The sequence below is a fragment of the Scyliorhinus torazame genome, chromosome 7 (assembly GCF_047496885.1).
Source record: "Scyliorhinus torazame isolate Kashiwa2021f chromosome 7, sScyTor2.1, whole genome shotgun sequence".
Taxonomy (NCBI): domain Eukaryota; kingdom Metazoa; phylum Chordata; class Chondrichthyes; order Carcharhiniformes; family Scyliorhinidae; genus Scyliorhinus; species Scyliorhinus torazame.
Window position 1 is genome coordinate 219,107,808 of NC_092713.1, and position 26,770 is coordinate 219,134,577.

Consider the following 26,770-nt stretch of genomic DNA (forward strand, 5'->3'; position numbering starts at 1 on the left):
GGAGGAAGATGACAACCCGCCCTGCGATGAGCTCCTGGCTCCACATCGTTGGACTATGTCTGACCCATGGCCACAGTACCACCATCCACCCGGACCATCCCTGCATGCGGCTGTGACACTGCAGCGCACGGTCCCGTCCTCCGCCCGGGGGGGATGTTGATGGCGGCCCAGGGGGAAGGTTGCAGACTCACCTGGGGCTGTGGTAAGACCACCCCTCACACACACACTTGCGCTCAACGTATATGATACACCCGCACGCTTTGGACAGAGCACACAGGCAGCTTCTGTAGGTGTAACATTGACGTCAATAACCAAAGGAGTTCATGCACGTGCCCTAGCCCCTAAAACTCATCTGTGCCCTGCACCCGTGCCAACTTACTCAGTGTCTAATTGAAGGCCTTACGCGCCCTTTGACTACGTCTACGTGGTTCCCCAGACGGTACAGCAGAACTGGAGGTGGACTCCTCTGATTCCTGCCCTCTGACACAGGATCCCTTTGGCGGCCGTTTCCTGGGGCGTCCTGGCCGAGATGGGCCAGGCTGTGGCCCGGGCGACTGGGATGGTGAGCTGCCAGCCTGTCCTGCCCGTTGCCCACCCGATGCACCTGGGAGAGAAGGGGGGGGAGTCCGAGGTGTCGCGGTGTTCCGGGACCTCCCCTACAGGGGGACCCGCAGGCAGTGATTAGGTGATATGGGGGAGGGGGATATAGGGGAGGGGGGATATGGGGACGGGCTGTCGGTGGCTCACTTGCTAGTACGCCCCCGACCTCTGCATCAGCAACCTCCCAGTCCTCAGGTCCGCCAGCCAGTTCCAGGGCCCTTTCCTCGTGTTTGGTCAGTGGCCTCTCATCAGCGGGGCCTCCTCCAGTCCTCACATGCTCCCTATTGTTGTGTGCACGCTTCTCCTGTGGCGGGGGGGTGGGTGGGGGTGGTGGCAGGGGTAAAAGGCAACAGTGTTAGGCAGGTATATGAATGCACGCCATCGGTTGTGCGTGTATTGCAGAAGTTAAGGTTAAGGCTGGATTCACTTGGGGATATGGGGGATATGGGGGAGGGGGGATATGGAGGAGGGGGGATATGGGGGATATAGGGGAGGGGGGATATGGGGAGGGGGATATGGGGAGGGGGATATGGGGAGGGGGGATATGGGGAGGGGATATGGGGGGATATGGGGAGGAGGATATGGGGGAGGGGGGATATGGGGGATATGGGGAGGGGGGATATGGGGGAGGGGGGATATGGGGGAGGGGGGATATGGGAGAGGGGGGATATGGGGGAGGGGGGATATTGGGGATATGGGGAGGGGGGATATGGGGGAGGGGGGATATGGGGGAGGGGGGATAGGGGGATATGGGGGAGGGGGGATATGGGGGAGGGGGGATATGGATATCGGGCAGAGGGGGAGGCTCACCCTGGCTGCTCTGACGAGGTCGTTCACTTTCTTGTGGCACTGGGTGCCTGTCCGTGGTGTCAGGGCCACAGCGGTGACGGCCTCTGCCACCTCCCTCCACAGACGCCGGCTGTGGCGTGGGGCAACTCTGCGGCAGTGCCCGGGATACAGGGCCTCCCTCCTCTGCTCCACTGCATCCAGGAGCGTCTCCACATCCCGTGACTCGAACCTCGGGGCTGAGCGGCGGCCAGCCATCCAGTCGGGTGTTCCGGTCGGGTGTTCCGGTCGGGTGGGGGGGAGCAGCGCGTCCTTATGAGCCGTCACGCCGTGCGGCGTGTATGACGCTGCACGGCGTGAACCACGTGGGCAAGCGCGGATCCCGTCACGTCGCTGCTAGCCCATTTCGGGCCGGAGACTTCGCGACGTTTTTGGCAACGTGATGCAGGTCGGATTTGCGCCGTTTCTTGCGCCGATCGGCAGACTTTGCGCCGATAATGGAGAATTTTGCCCCTGAAGAGGTATGATCGGTAATATAAAGGCATTGTGATTTTGATAATGAGTACATTTCTGATACATTGCTACAAGAAATATGAAGCTACCTTCTGCATATAATGCAAAATTTCCATTTTAAATTCCAACAAACTGAACATTATTGGCTTTCAAATCATCGCTAAAACAATTCCTCTCATCATTATTCAAACTAACATTGTCAAAGTCTTTCTGAAAATCCCTTCTGATGGACAATTCTATTTAAGTTGGAAAAACATTCTCTTCAACCGTTAGGGAAAGCTGGTATTGTAGAGCTTCATATTCCCAGAACACGTGGGGCGTCATTCTCCAACCCCCCGCCGGGTCGGAGAATGGCCATTGGCCGCCGTGAATCCCGCCCCCGCCCCCGCCGAAGTCTCCGGTACCGGAGATTGGGCGGGGGCGGGAATCAGGCCGCGCCGGTTGGCGGGACCCCCCGTTCAATTCTCCGGCCCGGATGGGCCGAAGTCCCGCCCAGAAATTGCCTGTCCCGCCGGCGTAAATCAAAGCTGGTATTTACCGGCGGGACCAGGCGGCGTGGGCGGGCTCCGGGGTCCTGGGGGGGGGGGGTGCGGGGCGATCTGACCCCGGGGGGTGCCCCCACGATGGCCTGGCCCGCGATCGGGGCCCACCGATCCGCGGGCGGGCCTGTGCCGTGGGGGCACTCTTTCCCTTCCGCCTCCGCCACGGCCTCCACCATGGCGGAGGCAGAAGAGACTCTCCCCACTGCGCATACGCGGGAAACTGACAGCGGCCGCTGACGCTCCCGCGCATGCGCCGGGAAACTGACAGCGGCCGCTGACGCTCCCGCGCATGCGCTGCATTTCCGCGCGGGCTGGCGGGGCAACAAACGCCATTTCCGCCAGCTGGCGGGGCGGAAATCCCTCCGGCGTCGGCCTAGCCCCTCAATGTTGGGGCTAGGCCGCCAAAGATGTGGAGCATTCCGCACCTTTGGGCCGGCGCGATGCCCGTCTGATTGGCGCCGTCTTTGGCGCCAGTCGGCGGACATCCCGCCGTTGGGGGAGAATTTCGCCCCTGGTCTATGTCACTCATTCACTTAAAGTTTTCAGAGTATTAATAAATTTGATCTGCTGGTATCAGGAAAACAATTACTGATCACAGAGTGAGTAAGGGGAAAAGTTGGGTGAAAAAGGGATGGTTCTTTGATGAAATTGCATTCTGTAGCATCTTTGATATAGCAGAGATTAAACATTGTCAGGGATTCTGCAGAGAAATGTCCGAAGGATGTACTGCAGAAACGCACCAAGGCTCCTTAGGCAGCACCTTCCAAACCCATGACCGTTCCCATCTAGAAGGACAAGGGCAGCAGACACATAAGAACACTACCACCTGGAAGTTCCCCTCGAAGCCAGTCACCATCCTGACTTGGAAATATATCACCATTCATTCACTGTCACTCGGTCAAACCCTTGGAACGCCCTCCCGAACAGCAAGTATTGATCCAAATCCTTTTTGAAAGCTATTCCTCACCCTGTCAGTGCTTTTCAATTTCCAACCTATCTTGGTGCCCTCTGCCACAAATTCCACTTCCTGATTATGGATTCCACCCCACTCCCCGATAACTGCATCAGACTGAACCAGATGATTTGCTCAACATCCTGTTCAACTCCAAGCAGAATTTCTGGCTCTGTCACTCACTTTTCGCAGAGTCAGAAGGACTCCAGAGCTATTTAAAACTTGTGGGTGTGCTCCGATTCCAGGATCCATGACCCTCATTCCTAACACCCGCAAATTTTGCAAGCGCAAATTAAGGGGGCTGGTAGGGAATCCGCAATGGGACATTGCAATGGGGGCATCTTCGAACCCCCTGCAATTCTCATGGAGTCGGGCCAGCTTCTCCTGGACTTCACAACCACAGAGGAGTCATGAATAATAGTCTGGATTCACAATCATTTTGAAAGATAAGCAATGGGATTCTGCACCAACGAGATTATCTGTTGCGTTGGCAGCGTACCCACGCCCGTGTGACGGATGAATGATCCATGTGTGTGGGGGAAATGGGGTGAGGAGGCCTCACAAAGCAGATATAACGATGCTGAAAGACAACACTAGACATTATTTAGTGACAGTGAAGGTACTTGCGGATAACACAGTATCACTGTTCACGCGTGCAACCACCCGTGCTCAAAATGTTTTTATTTTTCTAGGGCTATTTCTATGTCTTGGTGCTGCCCTGACATCCGCAGCAGATTTGCAGTCAGCCTATGGATCATGTTGCCTTTGATGACTTCAGCAACCGTCCTCTGGAGGGCCTCGGCTGATTTTTGCTTTCCACCCCTCCCAGAAGACAGAGGACGAGGTTGAAGGGGTCACAGGCTGAGGGGATTTTGAGAGAGCGGACAACCTCTGAGACTCCTGAGTGGATGATCCAGGGGTGTCCAGCTGCTGCTCTTCCTCACATCAGATGCCCAGTCTAAGTCCTTGAGGGAGACGTGCATCTGGAGGGACATTGAGGTGCCCATTCCCCTCACGCATTGCCACTGCATGAACTCACCCATGGCAACGGGGATGGAGTGCAGATCTGTGCATATCTCTGCAATCCATTTGAAACAGTCTCCATGGTGTCGCCTTTCCCATGGAGACCCCAATGCGCAAACATGTAGACATCACATAATAGAGTTCGCCTACACGCGTGCCACTTTGCTGATGATATGCAGCAGCTCTTCCTGATGCTCCCCCTCCTCCTGCTAACACATCACCATGAGTTGAAAGGCTGATGCAACCATCAATTCACCCGAAGACACATGGAGAAGTAAACCGTGGTTTTAATCAGCTTAAAACTGAGCCTGCCTGTGACCGGTACAACACTGAAGGCGGCCCCGCAGGTCGGCAGCTCTTATACCTCCTGTAAAGGGGGTGGAGCCATGGCCGGAGCCCATACATGCCCCGACATATCCCCTGTGGGTGAAGCCACACAATGGCCCATAGGTAGAGCCCACAGGGTTAATAACATAACACAGTGCACTGGTGAATTATCAATAATTACACATTCACCACATAGGCCAAATCTAGATTGGGACCTCACAGATGCCTTTTCCCCAGCTGTCTTCCGAGAGCTGAAGAGCTCAGTTGAATTTGCCTCATCCTGCTGCAGTTGGAGTCCGTGTAGTGACCACCAGATTGTGCAACCCCTCCAGAACTAGTGCTAAAACCTACCGAGGTGTGTACCTGAGTTGATGGAGAGAGCAGCTGAGCACTGTAATACCTCAAACATTGTGGAGCTCTCCCCTTCTGCTCGCTCCTGGCTCCTTGCTGGGCTGGAGCTGGGGTTAGGGCTGGAAAGGGAGTCCTCCTCCTCCTTAGACCTTGGTCTCTTCCTGAATGCACCTGTAAGTTAGAAAGAAGAGTGCAAGTTGTCATAATATACACCAGTATATCATGGTGCAGACACACACACACACACACTGATGGACATGCAGAGGGACCAATCAGCATACACTACACCGCAGCCAATCACCAGTGAGAGCACACGCACTATAAAGACAGGGGACAGGAGAGTTCCCACTCATTCTAGTGGCAGCCAGCTCGGAGCACAGAGCTCACAGCCTGCAACACAGACATTCACCATGTGCTGAGTGCATCACCTGGTTAGGACTAGGCAAGGGTCAACAGTTAAAGCTGGTATTGCATTTACCCACAGTTCAAGTATGTTAATATAGTTAACCTTATAATAAAATAGAGTTGCACCACTTCCAGTGTTGGTGACCTGTTTGTGATCCAGAACACCCAACACATCATGGTACAAGGAATGGTTGCATACTAGCACTTCTGAGACCCACCTGCAACTAATCAGCATTCCGGCATCCTGAAGTATGGAGAACATCAACCCGCTGCCGCCGCTCCGCATCATCGGCACCTCAGCGTACAGTGACAACCAGCAACGATACCCAGGCAAGATGTTCAAGATCCGGGTTCCGCAGCAGCTCCAGTGCCACGGCGAACTCCGTGAAAACTGACGGGCATTCCGGCAAAAGTTTGAAATCTTCCTGCTGGCAGCCAAACTAGAAGACCTGGCCGATCCTGAAAAAACAGAGCTTCTCCTCACCATCGCCGGTGCCAGAGCAGAAGAAATCTTTTAAAAATTCAAGTTCTCCAAGGGGCAAAACAGGAGCGACATCCAGGCATTCCTGGACAAATTCGGCAAATACTGTGAGGAAAACACACTCCCACCAGCAAGGAAAGGTAAGAGAAGCGCCAGTACTCTCCTCGAGGCCGAAATCCCGGAGCAGAGAACGATTTTGGTCAGCGGCCATCTTTCTGAAGGGGCTGCTCTTGCGCAGTTGCGCGACGCCGCGCATGCGCAATCGCGAAAACGGCCATCAGTAAAGGAACTGCGATCTGCGCATGTGCAAACGCCTCCTACGTGCTACGTCACGCGCGTCATGACGTCAGAAGCCCCGGACCACGCACATTTAAAGGGGAAACGTCCCGAATCAAAGAAAAAATATTTTAAAGCTGTAAAACAACCTTCCTTCACCTAGAATGACAGCACAAAGCCTCAAATTGAACCAGGAAATGAAATAAACCTCCGAAGAACCCTGAAACAAGCAGTTACCTACCGAGCCCGATTCCGACTTCCCGCAGACCAGTGACACTGAGGACCCGAGGGAGCCTTTTCGATTCGCTGTTATAACAAAGAACAGGCTGTCCCCGAATCAAAACCACCAGCCGCTGTCGGTGCACAGCATTGATCCAGACGACGAGTGGTGTGCCACCCTGACGGTCAATCGATCCCAGATACGATTCCGCCTGGACACTGGTGCTTCCGCTAATCTCCTAGCGTGGTCAGCCTTTCAGACCCTTGGGGTTAAACCAACCATACTTCCGTTGACCTGCCAACTAGTGGACTACAATGGCAACGTCATTCCTGCTACCGGTTCATGCCAACCCGAAGTGACACACAACTCGCGAAAAGCCATCCTTCCCTTCGAGATCGTGGGCTCCTCGAAGGACTCTGTGCTAGGCGCACAGGCGTGCAAATTCCTAAACCTCGTTCAACGAGTACACTCTCTCTCCAGAGGACACGTCTGCCTTCCAGGATGCGGACTTCAGGGCGCAACTCAATGCCATCATCTACCAGCGCCGGGACTTTTTCAAAGGCATGGGCACGCTTCCATACACTTACAAAATCCTGCTCAAACAAGACGCCACGCCTGTGGTTCATGCACTTCGCAGAGTCCCAGCACCCCTCAAGGACCGCCTCAAGCAGCAGCTGAAGGACTTCCAGGACCAAGGAGTGCTCTCCAGAGTGACGGAACCAACTGACTGGGTCAGTTCCATGGTGTGCGTAAAGAAGCCTTCCGGCGAGCTGAGAATTTGCATTGATCCCAAGGATCTGAATCGCAACATAATGAGGGAGCATTACCCTATCCCCAAGCGCGAGGAGATCACGTGCGAGATGGCTCGGGCCAACATCTTCACCAAACTTGACGCCTCGAAAGGATTCTGGCAAATTCAACTAGACAGGTCCAGCAGAAAGCTGTGTACCTTTAATACCCCGTTTGGCAGATACTGCTACAACAGGATGCCGTTTGGGATCATATCGGCATCAGAAGTATTCCACCGGATCATGGAGCAAATGATGGAGGGCATTGAGGGTGTGCGCGTCTATGTTGACGACATCAGCATTTGGTCCACCACCCCGCAGGTGCATATCAGTCGCCTCCAGCACGTTTTCAAACAAATATGGGACCAAGGCCTTCGCCTCAACAGAGCCAAATGTTCCTTCGGCCAGACGGAACTCAAGTGACGGAACTCAAGTTCCTATGGGACCACATCTCTTGGTTGGGTGTGCGGCCGGATGTGGACAAGGTGGCAGCCATCACGGCCATGCAGAAGCCAGCGGATAAGAAGGCAGTCCTCCGATTTTTGGGCATGGTCAACTTCCTGGGGAAGTTCATCCCCAACCTCGCCTCCCATACCACAGCTCTCCGGAACCTGGTCAGGAAGACGACAGACTTCCATTGGCTTCCCGCCCAGGAGCGCGAATGGGAGGAGCTTAAGACCAAGCTTGCCACGGCCCCGGTATTGGCATTTTTTGATCCCACGAAGGAAACAAAAATTTCAACGGATGCCAGCCAGTCCGGCATTGGGGCGGTGCTCCTGCAATGCGATGAGGCCTCATCATGGGCCCCCATTGCATATGCGTCACGTGCCATGACCCCCACGGAACAGCGTTACGCGCAGATCGAAAAGGAGTGCCTGGGCCTGTTGACTGGGGTCGACAAATTTCATGATTATGTGTACGGCCTCCCACAATTCACTGTCGAGACCGACCATCGCCCGCTGGTCAACATTATACAAAAAGACCTGAATGATATGACCCCTCGCCTCCAGCGCATTCTGCTTAAACTCCGGCGGTACGATTTCCAGCTCCTATACACCCCGGGCAAGGACCTGATCATAGCCGACGCTCTGTCCATGCCAGTCAACACCCCATGTGACCCAGAGGGGTTCGTCTGCCAGGTTGACGCCCATGTGGCCTTCACGGCCTCCAATCTGCCGGCCACGGATGAACGCCTTATCCACATTCGCCGCGAGACTGCGGCTGACCCCCTACTACAGCGTGTCATGCTCCACATGACGGACAGGTGGCTCAAGGGCCAATGCCCGCAGTTCTACAATATCAGAGACGATCTGGCAGTAGTCGATGGTGTCCTCCTGAAGCTGGACCGCATCGTGATCCCACACAGCATGCGCCAGCTCATTTTGGAACAGTTACATGAGGGCCATCTTGGCATGGAGACGTGCCGACAGAGGGTCCGAGAGGCTGTGTACTGGCCCAGCATCAAAGAGGACATCACCAACACAGTGCTCAACTGCCCCACCTGTCAGCGGTTCCAGCCGGCCCAACCACGTGAGACCCTACAGCCCCATGAGTTGGTCACGTCCCCTTGGTCTAAGGTAGGCGTTGACCTGTTCCATGCGCTCGGCAGGGACTATGTTCTGATTGTAGACTATTTTTTTAACTACACAGAGGTCGTACGCCTGCACGACATCACATCATCGGCGGTCATCCGTGCCTGCAAGGAGACCTTTGCTCGTCACGGCATCCCACTCACTGTGATGTCGGACAATGGCCGCTGCTTCGCGAGCCAGGAATGGTCCAACTTTGCCAGCAGGTACAACTTTGTGCATGTGACATCCAGTCCCCTGCACCCCCAATCCAATAGCAAAGCGGAAAAGGGCGTCCACATCGTCAAACGGCTCCTCTGCAATGCTGCCAATGCAGGATCCGACTTCTACCTCACCTTGCTAGCCTATCGTTCGGCCCCACTCTCCACGGGCCTGTCGCCAGCCCAGCTGCTCATGGGTCGCACCCTCAGGACCACAATGCCGTCCATTCACGTCCCAGACCTCGACCACGTTCTGGTCCTTCAGCGGATGCAACAGTCTCGTGCACAACACAAGGCGGCGTATGACGCTCGGGCGACTGATCTCCCTGCTCTGCCACCGGATGACAACGTCCGCATCTATCTTCCGGAGGGTGACTGGTCTGCAACTGCTGTGGTTCTTCAGCAGGTGTCTCCTCGCTCGTTCCTGGTTCATCTGTCAGATGGTTCCATTCGCCGCTGCAATCGGCGTGCCCTTCGCCTCATTCCACGCTCGCTACGTGATCCTCCACCGGTGCCACGCCCTCCTGTTGTCCCCAACCTGGACTATGTGGAGATTCCGAATACTCTGCATCCTCCTCACTCTGCCGTGGCCCAGCCCGTTCCTCAGCCAGTGGCTCCTGACCCACCCTTGAGGCGGTCAACCAAAATTCGTCGCCCACCTCAGAGACTTGACTTATGAGTTTTACGATGTTGCACTCTTTGATCTGTTCTGTTATCCTCTTTCATCGTTCCAGTAGTTTGTATATAATGTTCATTTCGTTGTTGGTGTGACACCCTATTTCTCAGCACCAGGCACCTTCCCGTGTAAATAGATTAGCCTCATGACATAGTCATGTAAATAACACGCACCCACATAGTCAGGTACATTCACTACACAATTTTATTGTCATGCAGGCACATATTCTTTATGTAAAAGGGAGGATGTCATAATATACACCAGTATATTATGGTGCAGACACTCACACACACACTGATGGACATGCAGTGGGACCAATCAGCATACACAACACCGCAGCCAATCACCAGTGAGAGCACACGCACTATAAAGACAGGGGACAGGAGAGTTTCCACTCATTCTAGTAGCAGCCAGCTCGGAGCACAGAGCTCACAGCCTGCAACACAGACATTCACCATGTGCTGAGTGCATCACCTGGTTAGGACTAGGCAAGGGTCAACAGTTAAAGCTGGTATTGCATTTACCCACAGTTCAAGTATGTAGTTAACCTTATAATCAAATAGAGTTGCACCACTTCCAGTGTTGGTGACCTGTTTGTGATCCAGAACACCCAACACATCACAAGTGACAGCATCAACTGCCTCCAACGTGGAGGCATATTCGACTCTCAGGGTTACACTGAATGAATGAATCCATACTAGGTGTACAGCCAGGGCCAGACTCCCCATCGCCAATAATTGTGTCCCACTCAACTCCCATGAGCTCTGAAACCCTCTCCTGGAACTCTGTGGGAGCACTCAGGTGTGGTTGTCCCCCCCAGTCTTTTCCCGTTCCGTCGGTTGTGCCGATGATTCACCTGCTCAAAGAAGAGAATGCTTGAGAGGAGTTACATGTTACATCGGTTGGGGAAAGGGAAGGCTTATACTTGCATGTAATTTAGACGTTGCTCATTCCCTCTGCGCCAACACTAGGTATCCCTACACCCTCCACCCCTGTTCCATGTTGTGTCCCATATCTGCTGAAGGAGGCACAGAAGTTACTCCATCTCAGCATGGATGCACTGAAGTGGGGCTGTGAGGCCGGATGTGCCATTGCCACTAGTCCTTGGACCCTGACATTTTAGAGCCTTAGTAGATTGTGCAACCATGGTTGAGACTTGCACTGGCAGAGTGAATAAGATCATACATCCTCTTGCAGTACTGGGTTGCCGTCCTCCAGTGTAGCCCCTTGCCTGACCAAACCCTTCCTTCCCCCCACCCTCATGCACTTACTGCATTAGCCACCTGCACCCATGCCACATTGATTTCCCTGCTGGACTTCCTCCTACCATCAGTTGGGTAGAGTACATCCCTCCCAACCTCAACATGACACGCAGGAAGCAACTCTAAATTTGGACATTAACCTCCCCTTTGTGACATCTCCTCTCAAATGTAGGTGCTGACAGTAAGGATTCTGGGCGCCTCTTAACTATGGCGTCTGGATATGACAATGGAATGGGTGGCATCAAGCCTGCCCCGCCATGGAATACAGTGCAAAACACCCAAATGCATAATTAATGTGGTCGGGACCAGAAGATATGGAATAGTTTCCCATCAGCCTCTGCAGTGGGAAACATACTTGTCCCGACCCCCACTGTGGACATGGTCTAAGATGGCAGACTACCACCCTTGATTTCCCTTTCCTAAATTCATGTTGACTGCCCAACCAATATAGAATGATTTTCTAACGATCATGTTATCATGTCCCGAACACTATATTCTGTGGTTTGCCTTTTGCTGGTGTCAGGCTAACCGGCCTATTCCAGGGGTTTGTTCTGCGAATATAGATTGAGTAGACTAGGGTTATAATCTCTGAAGTTTAGAAGAATGAGAAGTGACTCATCGAAACATGTAAAATTCTTAAGGGGCTTAAAGGTTTGATGCTGGAAGGCTGTTTCTCCAGGCTGCGAACTCTTAAACTACTGCGTCACAGTCTTGGAATATGGGGGCAGCTATTTCGAGCTGAGGTTTGAAGGATTGTGAATCCTTGGAATTCTCTACCCGAGAAAGCTATGGATGTTCAGTTGTTAGTATATCCAAGGTACAGATCAATAGATTTTTTTAGATGCTAAGAGAATCAAAGGATGTGGGGTGTTATGGGCCAGGGTTTAGAGAACCCCAAAGTGTATCATGGAGTTCACCTGACCCACAACTTTTACTAGATTGTGGTATGGGGAGCACACGGCCCACTCTACAGGTGTGGTACAGCAGAAATGGAAAAGTATTTTTAAAGCAAAACAATGTTTATTCTATGACCTCAAGTTCACCGTTTTAAAACATACAGTGAACATCTTAGCAACCATTAATTCAAATACAACCCCCAAAGAATACAACACCTTTAAGCTTTCCTTTTTAACATCCATCCGACTTACAAACAAAACCTTTATCAGAAGCACATCAGGTTAAAGTCATTACTGTTACTAGTTTTAAATCACCAGGATCGATTTACAGTCTTTAGATTACAAAGAGCGATTCATACACTTTCTGGCTGTGACTGCAGCTATCCAGCTCTGAAAACAAAACTAAAAACACACCCTGCAGCCTGCTCAAAAACGAAAGTAAAAAGCTGACAGACAGCCCAGTTCCACCCACTCTCTGACAGCACTGCAGTAGTAAACACCCATTTCTTAAAGGTGCATTTCTTAAACACCCATATCTTAAAGGTACTCTCACATGACACCTCCCCCCAAGAAAAAAAAGTAAACCATCAACTTCAAGATGGTTTCATTTTTCACCTTTTCACCATTCTTTAAGAAATGCACACAGTAAATGTACTTTTTTGTTTCAAAAAACAACACACGCAAACAGGTATAATAATATAGTCCATTTTTTTTTTCGTTCTTCTTGTTCCAACTGAAATCCATCTCAATTGACAGTCTCTTTGAACAAGAAGGTCTCTGCACGATCCGTCCATTGCTCTACGCCTCGGCATTTCTCTTTAAAGTCAGATACTTCAGTTTAATCTGATCACAGAGTCCTTGCAATCTCTAACACAGGAGCATTGGTTATCACAGCTTTCAGGCAGTCCAATGCCTGTTGAAAATCCGCTGTCCATTGACATTTTTGACGTTTCTTCACCAAGTCCATCAGTGGAGCAATCACGCTACAAAACCTTTGCACAAATGTTCGATCAAATCCACCCATGCCAAGAAATCACATTATTTCCCTTTGTCTCAAGGGTATTGGAAACTCCTCAATAACTGTTGGTTTCACATCCCGTGTGACCATTCGACCCTGTCCGATTGTATCGCCAAGGAAAGTGACTTGGGCTTTTCCAAATTCACTTTTGGTTAGGTTTATCACCAAACCCGCCTCTTGAAGTCGATCGAATAACTCAATCAGATGTTTTAAATGCTCTGTCCATGTCTGGCTGAAAATTACCAGATCGTCGATGTATACCGCACAATTGGGTAATCCTGAAATGACTTTGTTAGTGAACCGCTGGAAATGTGGCAGGGGCGTTTTTCATGCCAAATGGCATAACTTTGAATTGGTATATACCATCTGGAGTCACAAAAGCTGAAATCTCCTTCGCCCTTTCGGATAAAGGTACCTGCCAGTAACCTTTAAGTAAATCCAGTTTAGAAATAAAAGCTGATTGTCCCACTTTCTCAATGCAATCCTCCAAACGTGGGATAGGATAAGAGTCCATTCTTGTAACTGCATTAACCTTTCTATAGTCCACACACAACCGTTGGGTACCGTCTGGTTTAGGTACCATCACTATGGGTGAGCTCCATTGGCTGCAACCCACTTCAATTATGCCATTTACTAAGCATACTCTCAATCTCTTTGTTAACCTGTGCCAATTTTAAAGGGTTAAGTCTGTATGGATGTTGTTTGATCGGAACAGCTTTTCCCACATCTACATCATGTTAGCCATTTCAGTACTTCCCAATTTATCTCTACAAACTTGCCCCTGTGATATCAGTAACTCTTTCAGGTCAGCTTGTGTTTCCTCTGGAAGGTAACTCAGCAATTTATCCCAATTTTTAAGAACATCCTCGTTTTCCAATTTAATTTGAGGTATGTCAAATTCACAGTCATTTGGATTTGGTTCATCACTTTGAGTTAAAATCATTAAAACCTCCTCCTTTTTCTCTCCTTCCCTTTCAAAGGATCTTTTAAGCATATTCACATGACACACTCGGTGAGTCTTCCTTCTATCTGGTGTTTTTACCACATTATTCACCTTACTTAATTTCCTTTCAATCTGATAAGGTCCACAAAACCTAGCTTTTAAAGGTTCACCTACCAGTGGTAACAATACTAAAACTTTATCTCCACTGGCAAAACTACGAACTTTGGATTTCTTGTCCGCTACCCGTTTCATCACATTTTGTGCAACTTTCAAATGTTGTCTAGCCAATTCACCTGCTCTATTTAATCATTCCCTAAAATTTGACATGTAATCCAATAATGGAATTTCTGATTTCTCACTCCCCAGTTTTTCCTTAATCAATTTAAGTGGTCCTCTCATCTCATGACCAAAATTAGTTCAAAAGGACTAAATTTGGTAGACTCATTAGGTGCATCCCTAATTGTAAACAGTACGAATGGAATTTCTTTATCCCAATGCTCTGGATAATCTTGACAATAAGCCCTCAACATTGTCTTTAATATCTGATGCCACCTTTCTAACGCTCCCTGCGATTCTGGATGGTACGCAGTTGATTTAAATAGTTTTATTCCTAAGCTATCCATAACTTCTTTGAATAACCTTGAGGTAAAATTCGATCCTTGATCCGATTGCATTTCTGTGGGTAGTCCATATCTAGTAAAGAATTCAAGTAACTCCTCCACAATCCTTTTAGCTGTAATATTACGTACTGGAATGGCCTCTGGAAACCTAGTAGACACATCCATTATAGTCAAAAGATATTGATTCCCACTTTTTGTTTTAGGAAGCGGTACTACCCGTGTAAAAGGTTCCTCAAATGCTGGAATGGGTATTAAGGGCACTGGTTTTATCACTGCTTGAAGTTTCCCTATCACTTGACATGTGTGACATGATTGACAAAATGTAATTACATCTTTATGTAGTCCAGGCCAATAAAAATGTTTTTGTATTTTAGCTTGAGTTTTCCTTATTCCCAAATGACCTCCTACTGGTATCTCATGTGCAACTCGCAACACCTCCTTTTTATACCCTACTGGCAATACTACTTGATGAACCTCTGCCCACTTTTCATCTGCCTGCATATGTAAAGGTCTCCATTTTCTCATCAAGATATCACTTTTACGCAAATAACACTCTGGTATACATTCAGATTCCTCTTCCGTATATGCTTTCTGATACATCTGTTTTATTTCTATATCTTTTTGTTGTAACTCCGCCACTTTTCCTGAACTAAAAATATCTGCTTCATCCTCCACCTGTTCCTGTTCTTTTTCAACCATCTGATCAAAAATCGTTTCTGATAATTGCACTTCAACTTCATCTTCACTCTTTGATTTCGCCTCTTGTCTTAACCTGTGACATTGCGACCTTGTTTCTACACAATCCGGAAAAATCCCAGGATATTCATCCTTCAACACTTCAGTTGTCTGATTTTCCACTGGCTTATCAACCACAGTAGGCATCACTCCCACCTGCGATCCAGCTATATCATTACCCAAGATAAACTGTATTCCTGGACAAGATAGTTTCTCTATTACTCCTACTACCACTTCACCAATCTTCACTGGACTTTCCAACCTTCCTTATCTAATTGAACACTACTCCTCTCACCCTGACACCAGCCTCCCCGAACAGGCGCCGGATTGTGGCGACTAGGAGCTGTTCACAGTAACTTCATTTGAAGCCTACTTGTGACAATAAGCGATTTTCATTTCATTTCATTGTTTGAATCAGTAATACCCACATGTCCTGTTGCCATTTCATTTGTTTAGCTAGCTTCTCAAATGAAATGAAAAAGGCTTCCACCTCCTTCTCATCAAACCTTGACAATGCTTGGACATATTTAAATAGATCCCCACCAAGCCTTCGGCTATGACGCTCTTTCGCACTATCTTCATTACTATCCTCCAACTGTACGTTTCCCTTTACATCTGCCAATTTTAACTGACTGTCATGTTTCATATCCATTTTCTGAAGTTCAAACTCTCTCTCTTTATCTTTTTCCCTGATCTGTATATCCCTTTCTCTTTCTTTTTGTTCTGCTAGGGCTATTCTTTCTTTTTTCCTTTCTTCTCTCTCTTTTTCCTCTCTCTCTTTCTCTTTCTTATTCAAGCTGCTTTAATTCTTTCTCATGTTCCATCTGTTTAATTTGCAACTGAATTTTTGCTATTTCCAATGAGTCAAACTGTATCTCAGGCAACTTTAAATGCTTAGCCACCGCCATAATGACCTCATCTTTTTGCATTTTGTCAGGTAATGTTAACTGCAATGTTTTTGCCAAATCTAACAGTCTGATTTTAGTCTCTGTCCATAAGGTACTGTGTGTGACCGTCTCCACCCCCAAAAACATCAGAGCCTCTGAAAGAGCCATTGTCCACAACACTCCCTACTTAAACTAGAATACCACACTTGAAAAGCAACCACAATATGCTCACCCCTCACTGTCTTTAAGTTCACTAAACCAATCCAATAGATAGACTTTTATCCCCCTCAAGCCCCCAATTTGTTATGGGCCAGGGTTTAGAGAACCCCAAAGTGTATCATGGAGTTCACCTGACCCACAACTTTTAATAGATTGTGGTATGGGGAGCACACGGCCCACTCTACAGGTGTGGTACAGCAGAAATGGAAAAGTATTTTTAAAGCAAAACAATGTTTATTCTATGACCTCAAGTTCACCGTTTTAAAACATACAGTGAACATCTTAGCAACCATTAATTCAAATACAACCCCCAAAGAATACAACACCTTTAAGCTTTCCTTTTTAACATCCATCCGACTTACAAACAAAACCTTTATCAGAAGCACATCAGGTTAAAGTCATTACTGTTATTAGTTTTAAATTACCAGGATCAATTTACAGCCTTTAGATTACAGAGAGAGATTCATACGCCTTCTGGCTGTGACTGCAGCTATCCAGCTCTGTAAACGAAACTAAAAACATACCCTGTAGCCTGCTCACAAACAAAAGTAAAAAGCTGACAGGCAGCCCAGCTCCACCCACTCTCTGACATCACTGCAGTAGTAAACACCCATTTCTTAAAGGTACATTTCTTAAACACCCCTATCTTAAAGGTACTCTCACATGACAGCGGATAGTGTGGGAATGTGGCAGAGGGTTGGGATTTAGCCTGCTCAAACTTATTTTCTTTCAAACAGAGTGAAATGCATATCTGAGGAAATGGCGTATGGGGGAAGGGCACATATTTCTGTGACATTGGTCCCAAATCTGAGATCGGTGTAGCCTGGAAAGGACAATGTTCTTCAGCTGAACAATGCTAGGGCCAGTATCTAACCGAGTAAGTAACATGTGATGTGGGAGAGGATATAAGTTAATACATCAGTGGAAAGGGGGACCAAAAATGATGAAGCCAAAGAGAACAAAAAGGAAGAAGAAAAATAAACGATAAATAGTGTAAGAAAGATAAGTGATAAAATGAAACTTGACAAAACAGATCAGAAGGAGGAACGTTTAAGAAGAATAAGTATGCCAGACGGACAGGGACTAGACTGAAATAAAAGTAGAAAATATTGGGAATAGTCAGCAGATCAGCCAGTATCTGCAGAGGGTGAGATAGAGTTAATGGGTTGGATTTTCCTTGAAGTGTCACAATCCTGATGTCGGGCTCAATTCCAAGTCGGAAACGCAGAAGTGATCGTGGTGGGACATGACCACCATCTTCCCGGAGGTGATCAATTAAGAAAATGCCTCTAGCCACCCTGCCCAATCAAGGGTAGAGTGTGGACCATGGGAGCAGGAGGCCCAATCACAGGGTGTCTGCTGGAAAAGCAGGCTGGCTGTCCCACCAGGAGGGGTGGAGTTGGTGAGGCAGGCAGACAGGTGAGTGTGAGAGTACCTCAACATGAAAATGCTCTCGGCTACCTGCAATAAGTTCCATAAATAAAGAGACCAAGAGTCAGCAGGGCCATCGGAGTGATGGACAAAATTGTGGTCTCTCTACCCCGGAATCCCCTTATTGCGGCATGGAACCTCCAGCTCAGAGAGACTTTTGGCCAGCTGGGAGACCGCCTTCAATGAGCTGGCGGACTCCACAAATGGCAGGGGGTTATTCTGACAGCAGAATATGCCCGTGCCATCGCAAAATAGCCTTTATGAGAATCCTCAATTGTTCTATTTGGCTGTCCATCTCTGTGGAGCAGTTCTCAGGCCAAACCCGGCCTAACACTTCTAACCCCAACTTTACTTGGCTGGGAAAATTCAATCCGAATGTTTAGGTTGATGACATAGTGTTATAAAAGCCTAAAGTGTATTTGAAATAAAATTGGTGAACTAAAATCACAAATTATATTTGGAAGGTTAACATCTATGGTTTGTGTAATGTGATATACAGCTGTGACATTAGCTTCTGTGACATGATGTCCTCCATTGTATGTCTATGGAATGCAGTATTTCCTGCGTACGACTTTAGAATTTACTGGACCCTGATCTCTATTCGTTCATGCCACCAAAGACCTCAATTATTCTAATTGGCTGTCCACCTTTGTGGAGCAGTTCCCAGGTCAAACCAGGCCTGACAACTCTAGCCCCATCTTCACAGGGCTGGGAAAATGAAATGCAAAGCTTTAGGTTGATGACCCCTCATCAAAACATTTGTCACGGGCTATTGTACACACATAACATAGTTCTATAAAAGCCTCCCTCAGGAGCACCTTGTATCACATGCAGAGTCTAGTGTTGGTACCAGCCTGTTAACAACATTGGAGGCATTCAAAGACACTGCTTGGGGCCCACTCTTCACAGCAGGGTGCAAGATAGAGCACCAGTCATGCTGGCCCCTAAGGTCTAAACTTACAAATGAAGTATGAGGCACGGGGCAGGATTTAGTATTTGTTGAGCCATAACCCAGCAAGGAGAGGAGTAGAGCAAGTTGTCAGGAGATAAAATTGGGGGGGAAATTTAGCATTACAAATCCTCAGGGGCAACAATTGCCCATCAGGTTTATGGAGCAACATGATTCCAATGTTTCTCTTGGGTCGATTTCCCAGCAGCTGGACTCCACAGATGTTCTGAATATGTAATTTTGTTGCTGCATTGTAAACGAGTGACAAGATGGTTCAGAGGCGAACATAATCCTAATCAAAATGGGCTCTGATGATTTCAGGAAATGTAAGCTTCAGGGACTGAAAGTTTGATAAGCTGAATGTTCACTCAACAAAAATATCCTTGAAAGCTCCCACAGATAAATCAGTTCTATCATATAATTAAACAAGTGATGTGAGTCAGAAGACTTGTGAGTAGACCACCAAAAACACTGCAAACATGAACGATTAAGTCTCTCTCGGTTTAACCTTTAGTGTTTGGGATATTTATTGTTCTGGCAACAATTTACTAACAAACCACTGCCAACAGCTACACAGCAGCAACATTTCATTACCTTGGGAGGGTTAATGAATATTATAAATGTTGTACACACGCTAAAACTAAGTCATATCTATTAACCTTAGCTGTTGTGTTTAAACCATTGTCCTTTTTATTTGAGCTAAACCCACAACAGAGGATCAGAACCGCCTAAGAGCTCATGTTAGTTGGCACAATCTATTACTCAGATTAAAACAGAAATTTTGGATACCTCAGCAGGTTTGGCAGCATCTTTGGAGAGAGAAACAGTTGAAATGAAATGAATGAATGAAAAATGAAAATCGCTTATTGTCACAAGTAGGCTTCAATGAAGCTACTGTGAAAAGCCCCTAGTCGCCACATTCCGGCACCTGTTCGGGGCGGCTGGTACGGGAATTGAACCATGCTGCTGGCCTGCCTTGGTCTGCTTTCAAAGCCAGCGATTTAGCCCAGTGAGCTAAGCCAGCCCCGTTTTGGGGCTGTCAAACCAGTTAACGTTTTGAGCCAGTATGATGCTTCTTCAGAGCTAAGGAAAGGGAGAAATGTGACGGATTTTTTATTGTTTAAGTGGGGGAGGAACATAGAATCCCTACAGTGTAGAAGGAGGTAATTTGGCCCATCGAGTCTGCAATGGCCCTTGAAAAGAGCACCATATTTAAGCCCACGCCTCCACCTTATCCCCATAACCCGGCCTAACCTTTTGGACGCTAAGGAGCAATTTAGCATGGCCAATCTACCTAACCTGCACATCTTTGGACTGTGGGAGGAAACCGGAGCACCTGGAGGAAACCGCACCGACACGGGGAGAATGTGCGAACTCCACACAGACAATCACCCAAGGCCGGAATTCAACCAGGTCCGGAATTGAACCAGGTCCTGTCACTGTGAGGCAGCAGTGCTAACCACTGTGCAGGTGGAGCAAAATAGAAGGTCAGTGATAGGTGTGAGCTAGGAGAGATTTCACAATGATGTTAGGGCACAAGACAGAGGAAGTGTTAATAGATGTGCTAAGGACTATAAAAATGCTAATAGTTGCATAAAGGTAATATAGTAGTATGTGTTAATAGGTTATAATGAGAACAAAACATTTCCAGGGTGAACCATATTGGTCAGTAAGGTTCATTTTCAGGAGGCCTTGTGTTGTAATATGTTGGTGTACCAACAGCTTGAAGCCTAGACAGCGTGGCAGCACGGTGACGCAGTGGATAGCACTGCTGGCTCATGGCGCCGAAGTCCCAGGTTCGGTCCCAGCTCTGGGTCACTGTTCGTGTGGAGTTTGAACATTCTCCCCGTGTTTGCATGGGTTTCGACCCCACAACCCAAAGATGTGCATGCTAGGTGGATTGGCCATGCTAAATTGCCTCTTAATTGGAAAAAATGAATTGGGTACTCTAAAAAAAAAAATTTTAAAGAGTAGCAAGACAGTGATAAGTACATTTATCCTCCTACTTTCTGAGCCATGTTAAGAGGATTCACAACAGTTTCTGAAGATTGTAGGAGAACCTACACATCTCAGAAGCACAACCCAACAGGGAGCATTTGAGCGACAGGAAGTACCATGTCTCAAGTGAATACTTAATTAAATATGGATAATCACAGTCACCTGGGGAATTCACACATCTCTTTGCTTCAGGATGAGTCAACTCAAAGGGACTATGGAATCTTCGGTCTGCATGTCTCCAAGGTTCCTTCTGAACAAAGGAAGAAATTGAAACTCAATTGGTGACAGATGTCAGTGCATGGCTCTATTGTGTCAAGATGAGACAGCTTCAAGTGTTAAACTACAATACATTCAACATAAAAACTACTCATTTTTTTAAAAAAACTTTGAAATTGTAAAATGCACATGATGGGAGATCCATGTTGTTGTCTGCTTTTAGCTAGAATCAGCTAGAAGCTGTTTGCAAAGCTTTCCACCAAAGGCCATCAAACTAGCTGCAAGTAGTCCAAGCAGCCATGGTAATTAATAGCTATAACTTGAAAGTGGCAGATCCCAATAGAGAGGACTCTTCCCAACATTTTCCAACATCAAATTTAACTATAAACCAAACTCCTAGCAATTCGACTACAGTAAACCTCACAGGCTGCTGAGGATCCTTTGCTTCACAAGCCCTCATTCAATGTTAAAGCATCAAAACCACCTAAAAGCCTACAGGTCTGCCACAAAGGAGAGAAAGATGACAAAGCAGAGACTGAGTTAACTCCAATTTGTAACAATATACTTACTACCTTTATGTGTGATCGATCTTTGTTTGTGGGGGCTGGATTCTTCTGCTCCACCCACTGCAAGAATGCCACAAATGCATTGACCTCGGGCGGGATTCTCCGGTCGCCCTGTGATTTTGCAGGTGGGAATGGGTGTGTGAGATGTTGACGTAAGTGGGTGAGAATAAATCTGCTTTTTTTAAAGGAAAAAAATTACAAGTTTGCTGCTGAAACTATTTAATTTGTGATCCATACTTTGAGGGTAAGAAAACACACATCTCTTCCATCGAAAACATACTGATCACATGGAAATAAAGGGAACATAAACATTCTGTGCATGACAACAGTATGGTTTCTTTAACATTCGGATGAGGGAGTAGATGGGGTCTTGTATTAATCCAAAGGATGCCCCTCTGAGTGCAGCTTGCCGTCTGTACTACATTGCAGAATCAGGCTCGATTTTGTATTCAAGTCATTGGCCCTGAACCCACAATGTTCTGGCCCTGAGGTGAGTGTGCTTTAACTGCCATTGTAGCCCTATTGAAGAGCTCTGGAGAGATCGGGTTAAATCGCCCTCTTATTGTACGTTAGACCACTGGGACCTGCTCCTGCCCTGTTAGACCCTTTTAAATCTCAGCACCTCTCACCATGGTACCACTTCAGTTCCAGCTATATAAGGTGAAAGGTTTATCTGTCTTTTAGAAATTGCAATCAATAAGATCATCAGGATGAAAACAAGCTGCAAATATACAGCATGATAATCAGGATGTTAAAAATATAGAGGTTAATGTTTCAGCATGTTATTGTTTGATTATATTTCATTCAACAGATTGTCATTCTAGTAGAACAAAATTTCATTTTTTCTTTCAGAGTTTTTATTCTTAAACCTACCAATTTGACCCAAATACTATTCTAAAGTTTCCCTTTATTGACAATGATAAAACCTAGTACTGTAATATCATATTTACAACGTTAAATCACTCACATATCAGCTTCTCACAGATGAACTTTAATTGTAATAGACCAGCAAAGTCCATATTGCATTATTTCTTTTCTTGCTAAAAATGAATGAATGTAGCTAAAGGTTCTTTCTTTGCTCACTCTTGAAGGCCCATCATTTATGAATTGCAAGTAAATTATTCGCAATAAGCTCAGTTCTTGCATACATAAAGTTAATTGAAAGTTATCGGTTTAATTACTTAAAGAATAACAGGGCAAGCAGTGCAAGAAGAACATTTGGATCAAAACATCAAAAATAAAACCAAAATGCGTAAATAAAATGAAGCAATTAAACAAGGGAGGTAATTTCAGCATCAGTGTTTAGTTGGCTTTTTATAAAGCATTTAAACTATGATGTGGTTATGGGTGAAACAGACAGTGTACTTGGAATAGAATAACCCTACGCCATTAAATATTATAGACGGGTCATTAAAGAGATTCATGAGGGTCAATAACCAGAAGTTATGGAAATACATAAAGTAATGCTGTTGATTGAATAAATTATGATGTTGTAAAGCTGAAGTCCAAAGGTCAAATGAGTAAATGATTCACAAACTGCAATACAGAGAATGAAATCCATCACTAATATTGCTTACTGATTTTCTCCTGATGACCAGGTTTCTTCATGCAGAGTAAGTACCGAGACAGCCATGTTATTCATTCATGGAGCTCTGTAATTCCTCCAAGAGAACCTCAAAGAGAATACTTTCAGACATTCAGCAGCTGGCAGAACCCGGGGTGGCTTATTGCCTGTGCATCCAATGTAGTGGCTACTGCGTGGAGTTCCTGGCACAATCATAGAGCCAGCAGCACAGCAGGGGCGGCTACTAGTGGCAGCCAGCGCTGAAGGTGCAATGAGTGGAGGTAAGGGGAGCGGAAATTACTGACGGTGAGGTTCATTTGTGGTATTTAAAATCCGGAAAAAGGTGCCATGGCTGCTGAGGGAGAGAGACGGGTACTAAAAATGTCCCACATCGCTATAGTGTGCTGACAGTTGTGCTGCTGGTCAGGGGGCTTCGACCAGGGCCGGGAGTGTAGTGGGGGGCGGCCAGGTGGTAGGCCATGGGGTTGGTTTGGATGGACATGGACCGCCATTGCGCCAACCTGCAAGGCAGCCATGCAGCTGCGCACACCATCATGGGTATCCCCCCTAGCCACCTCTCTAGGTACCCTCTGGCCTCAGCCGACCCATCAACGGGATGGGCATGCTCCAGCGCAACCAGTGCCATCTTCTTGGTTGGGATGAGGTGTTTGGGGAGTAGAGTGCCTATCTGCCGCTCCTGCTTGTCAGGCTCTCGAATGCCAATACCGACTCCAGCGAACCTCACGCCAGCATTCCTTGGAATTGCACTCGTTCCACGTGGCACCGGTGCTAGCGCATTAGGACACCCTGAATCGCTCCAGAACTTGCACCGCTTTCAGGGCCATAGTACTCACACGATTCAGTCCTGTCGTCAGGACTTAGTCTCTGAAATGGAGAATTCTGACCCATAACTTTTACTTTTTTTTAATAAGACATGGAGGAACAGAGTCATAGGACCAGTAGTTAGTTTTAACAACAAGAAAAAAACTTTTTTTAAACATGACAAAATTGGATTATAATACAATACAATACACACTACTCTTCCTTTAGCTTAACAATTACATACAGTTAGCACTGCAGTCTCATGGCGCCGAGGTGCCAGGCTCGATCCCAGCTCTGGGTCACTGTCCGTGTGGAGTTTGCACATTCTCCCCATGTTTACATGGGTATCGCCGCCACAACCCAAAGATGTGCAGGGTAGGTGGATTGGCCACGCTAAATTGCCCCTTAATTGGAAAAAATGAATTGGGTTCTCTATATTTATTTAAAAAAACAATTACATACAGGTTTTAGGATTGACATGGGTTGCAAAGTGCACCTTAAGTTACAGTGATCTTTCGTATGTGGAGGGAAGAATGCTAGGATCCCAAAGAAAGTCCAACAAAAAACAAAATCCAGGGGGGGGCTAGCCCTCCCAAACCTATAATTCTACCACTGGGCGGCGACGGCCGAGTGAATAAGGGGATGGATCAAGGAGCCAGAAGCCAAGTGAGTGCGCACGGAGGAAGCCTCCTGCATAGGGACCTCCCTCCGGGCCCTCGCCACGGCAGCACTCCCAACCCCACCCAAAAAACACTCCAGCAGCCGGTGATGATAGCCACCCTCCAGTCCTGGAACCAACTATGGCAGCAATTTGGCCTGACCAAAATGTCGGACACGGCTCCCATCTGCAACAACCATAGGTTCACACCAGCGCTACCTGACGCCACCTTTAAAAAGTGGGGACAGGATGGAGGGACACTGACAGTCAGGGACCTATACACGGACGGCAGGATCGCAACACTAGACAAACTGACATAGAAATTCCAGCTAGCCGGGGGGAACGAGCTAAGGTAGCTGCAAAAACTTCCTACGAAAGGAGACAAGGACATATCCACAACCGCCACGACAGACATTACTGGAAGAGTTATTGGACACAAGCATCCTAGATAAAGGGACTGTAGCGACATGTATGATCGACTGGTAGAAAGGGCTGACACCGTACTGGACGCAACAAGAAAGAAATGGGAGGGAGACCTGGGGATTGAAATAGGGTGGGGACTCTGGAGTGAAGCACTGCATAGGGTCAAGTCCAGCTCCATGTGCGCAAGGCTCAGCCTGATGCAACTAAAAGTGGTACGAAAAGCCCACTTAACAAGAACTCATATGAGTAGGTTCTTCCTGGAGGTGGAGGATAGATGTGAACAGTGCCAAGGAGGCCCGGCCAACCACGCCCACATGTTCAGGTCCTGCCCCAGACTTGCGGGGTACTGGACAGCCTTCATCGGGGCAATGTCCAAAGTGGTGGGGATGAGGGTGGAGCCATGCCCGAAAGTGGCGGTCTTCGGGGTATCAGACCAGCCAGATCTATTCCTGGGGAGGAGGACGGATGCCCTTGCCTTTGCCTCCCTGATCGCCCGCTGTAGAATCCTGTTCGGCTGGCGGTCAGCAGCACCACCCAAAGCTGCAGACTGGCTGTCCGACCTCTCGGAATCTCTCCAAATGGAGAAAATCAAATTTGCCATCTGAGGGTCAGACGACGGCTTCCACAGAACGTGGGAGCCATTCACCCAATCGTTCCGGGATATACTTGTGGCCAACGAGCAAGCAGAAGAATAACCAGGTAGCCAAGAATCAGGGGAAAGTAGCCGAGGCGGTGGAGGGAGGGATAGACCCGCGGGGGGGGGGGGGGGGGTAGCAGCTAAACCTAAGAGAAAATAAAGGCAAACCACAAGAGAAGGGGATGGGGGGGGAAAGGGGGCAGAACGGGGAGGAGGGGGGGAGGAGGGAGGAGTCAGGGAACAATAGAGGAGAACCAGGGAGGTGGGGGGGAGGCAAGGGAATGACAGCCGGAAGGAGGGCACGGAAAACGATAACAAACTTGGCATCTACAGGAGCAGAGAACAAGGACAATCCGGGCGAAAGACGGGCCGAACGGCTGAAACGGAGGTGATCGCGAGACGTCAACGGCAGCGAAAACCGTCCAGGAGAAGCAAGCGACAACACCAACACCAGATCCATTCGCGTATTGCCCTCTGTAAATGTTCTGTAATTGTTTCCCCAGCGCCCAAATGTATATGTACCCCCCCCCAGTTTCACCCCCCCACAAACAGGTGCCTACTTATGTGCTAAAAACAATATTGCCAATTGTACAGAGCTGCTGTTGTTAAATAGCACATAATACCCTACCAGTTATTTTATTCTAACTTTTTTGTTGTTGTTGTTTGTTTTGTTTTTTGTGCGTGTTCCCTTCTCTTCTATGTATATATATGTATTCTATTTTGTGTACATAACGGTAAATATACTTTGTTCAAAAACCCAATAAAAAACATTTAGAAAAAAAAAGTTACAATGATCTCATGAACACAAAAATTCCCTTTTAAGCACACAAAATGACTGGGTGCTGATGGGTTGGAGGTCAGCTTCTCTACCCAGTGCCTCAGTACGGCTGGGGTATCTGATGGAATTTTTGGACCTTGAAAAAAGTAAGTACACCATGAGGGGCACAATTGAGAGGATTTACCGGAGATGGCAGCCGTTCATTTTCTACTTTAATGGGTTGGTCACCATTAGCTGTTAGAGGGAGGGGTGGTAGAGGAGGGGCGGGGGGCGGTCGCTTTGCTGTTATTGTTATTGTTTCTGTTATGTATGATATTGGTAAAACTGAATAAAGATCTTTTCAAAAAAAATCATTACAAATATAAATCCCTTAAAACTACCTATGTTTTCCTAACAATTAGATAAAATGGTTAACTATT

General features: G+C 47.7%; 2 long non-coding RNA genes across 2 annotated transcripts; one reads left to right on the forward strand and one right to left on the reverse strand.

Annotated features, from left to right (window-relative positions):
- Positions 1-4,822: 4,822 nt before the first annotated feature.
- On the reverse strand, positions 4,823-21,560 carry LOC140427443 (uncharacterized). The gene is made up of 3 exons (XR_011948490.1): positions 21,476-21,560; positions 20,850-20,937; positions 4,823-5,265 (listed from the first exon to the last, which is right to left on the reverse strand). It is a non-coding gene; the product is annotated as an uncharacterized lncRNA (long non-coding RNA).
- Positions 21,561-23,076: 1,516 nt separating this feature from the next.
- On the forward strand, positions 23,077-26,357 carry LOC140427444 (uncharacterized). The gene is made up of 2 exons (XR_011948491.1): positions 23,077-23,314; positions 25,907-26,357. It is a non-coding gene; the product is annotated as an uncharacterized lncRNA (long non-coding RNA).
- The last annotated feature ends 413 nt before the right edge of the window (positions 26,358-26,770 follow it).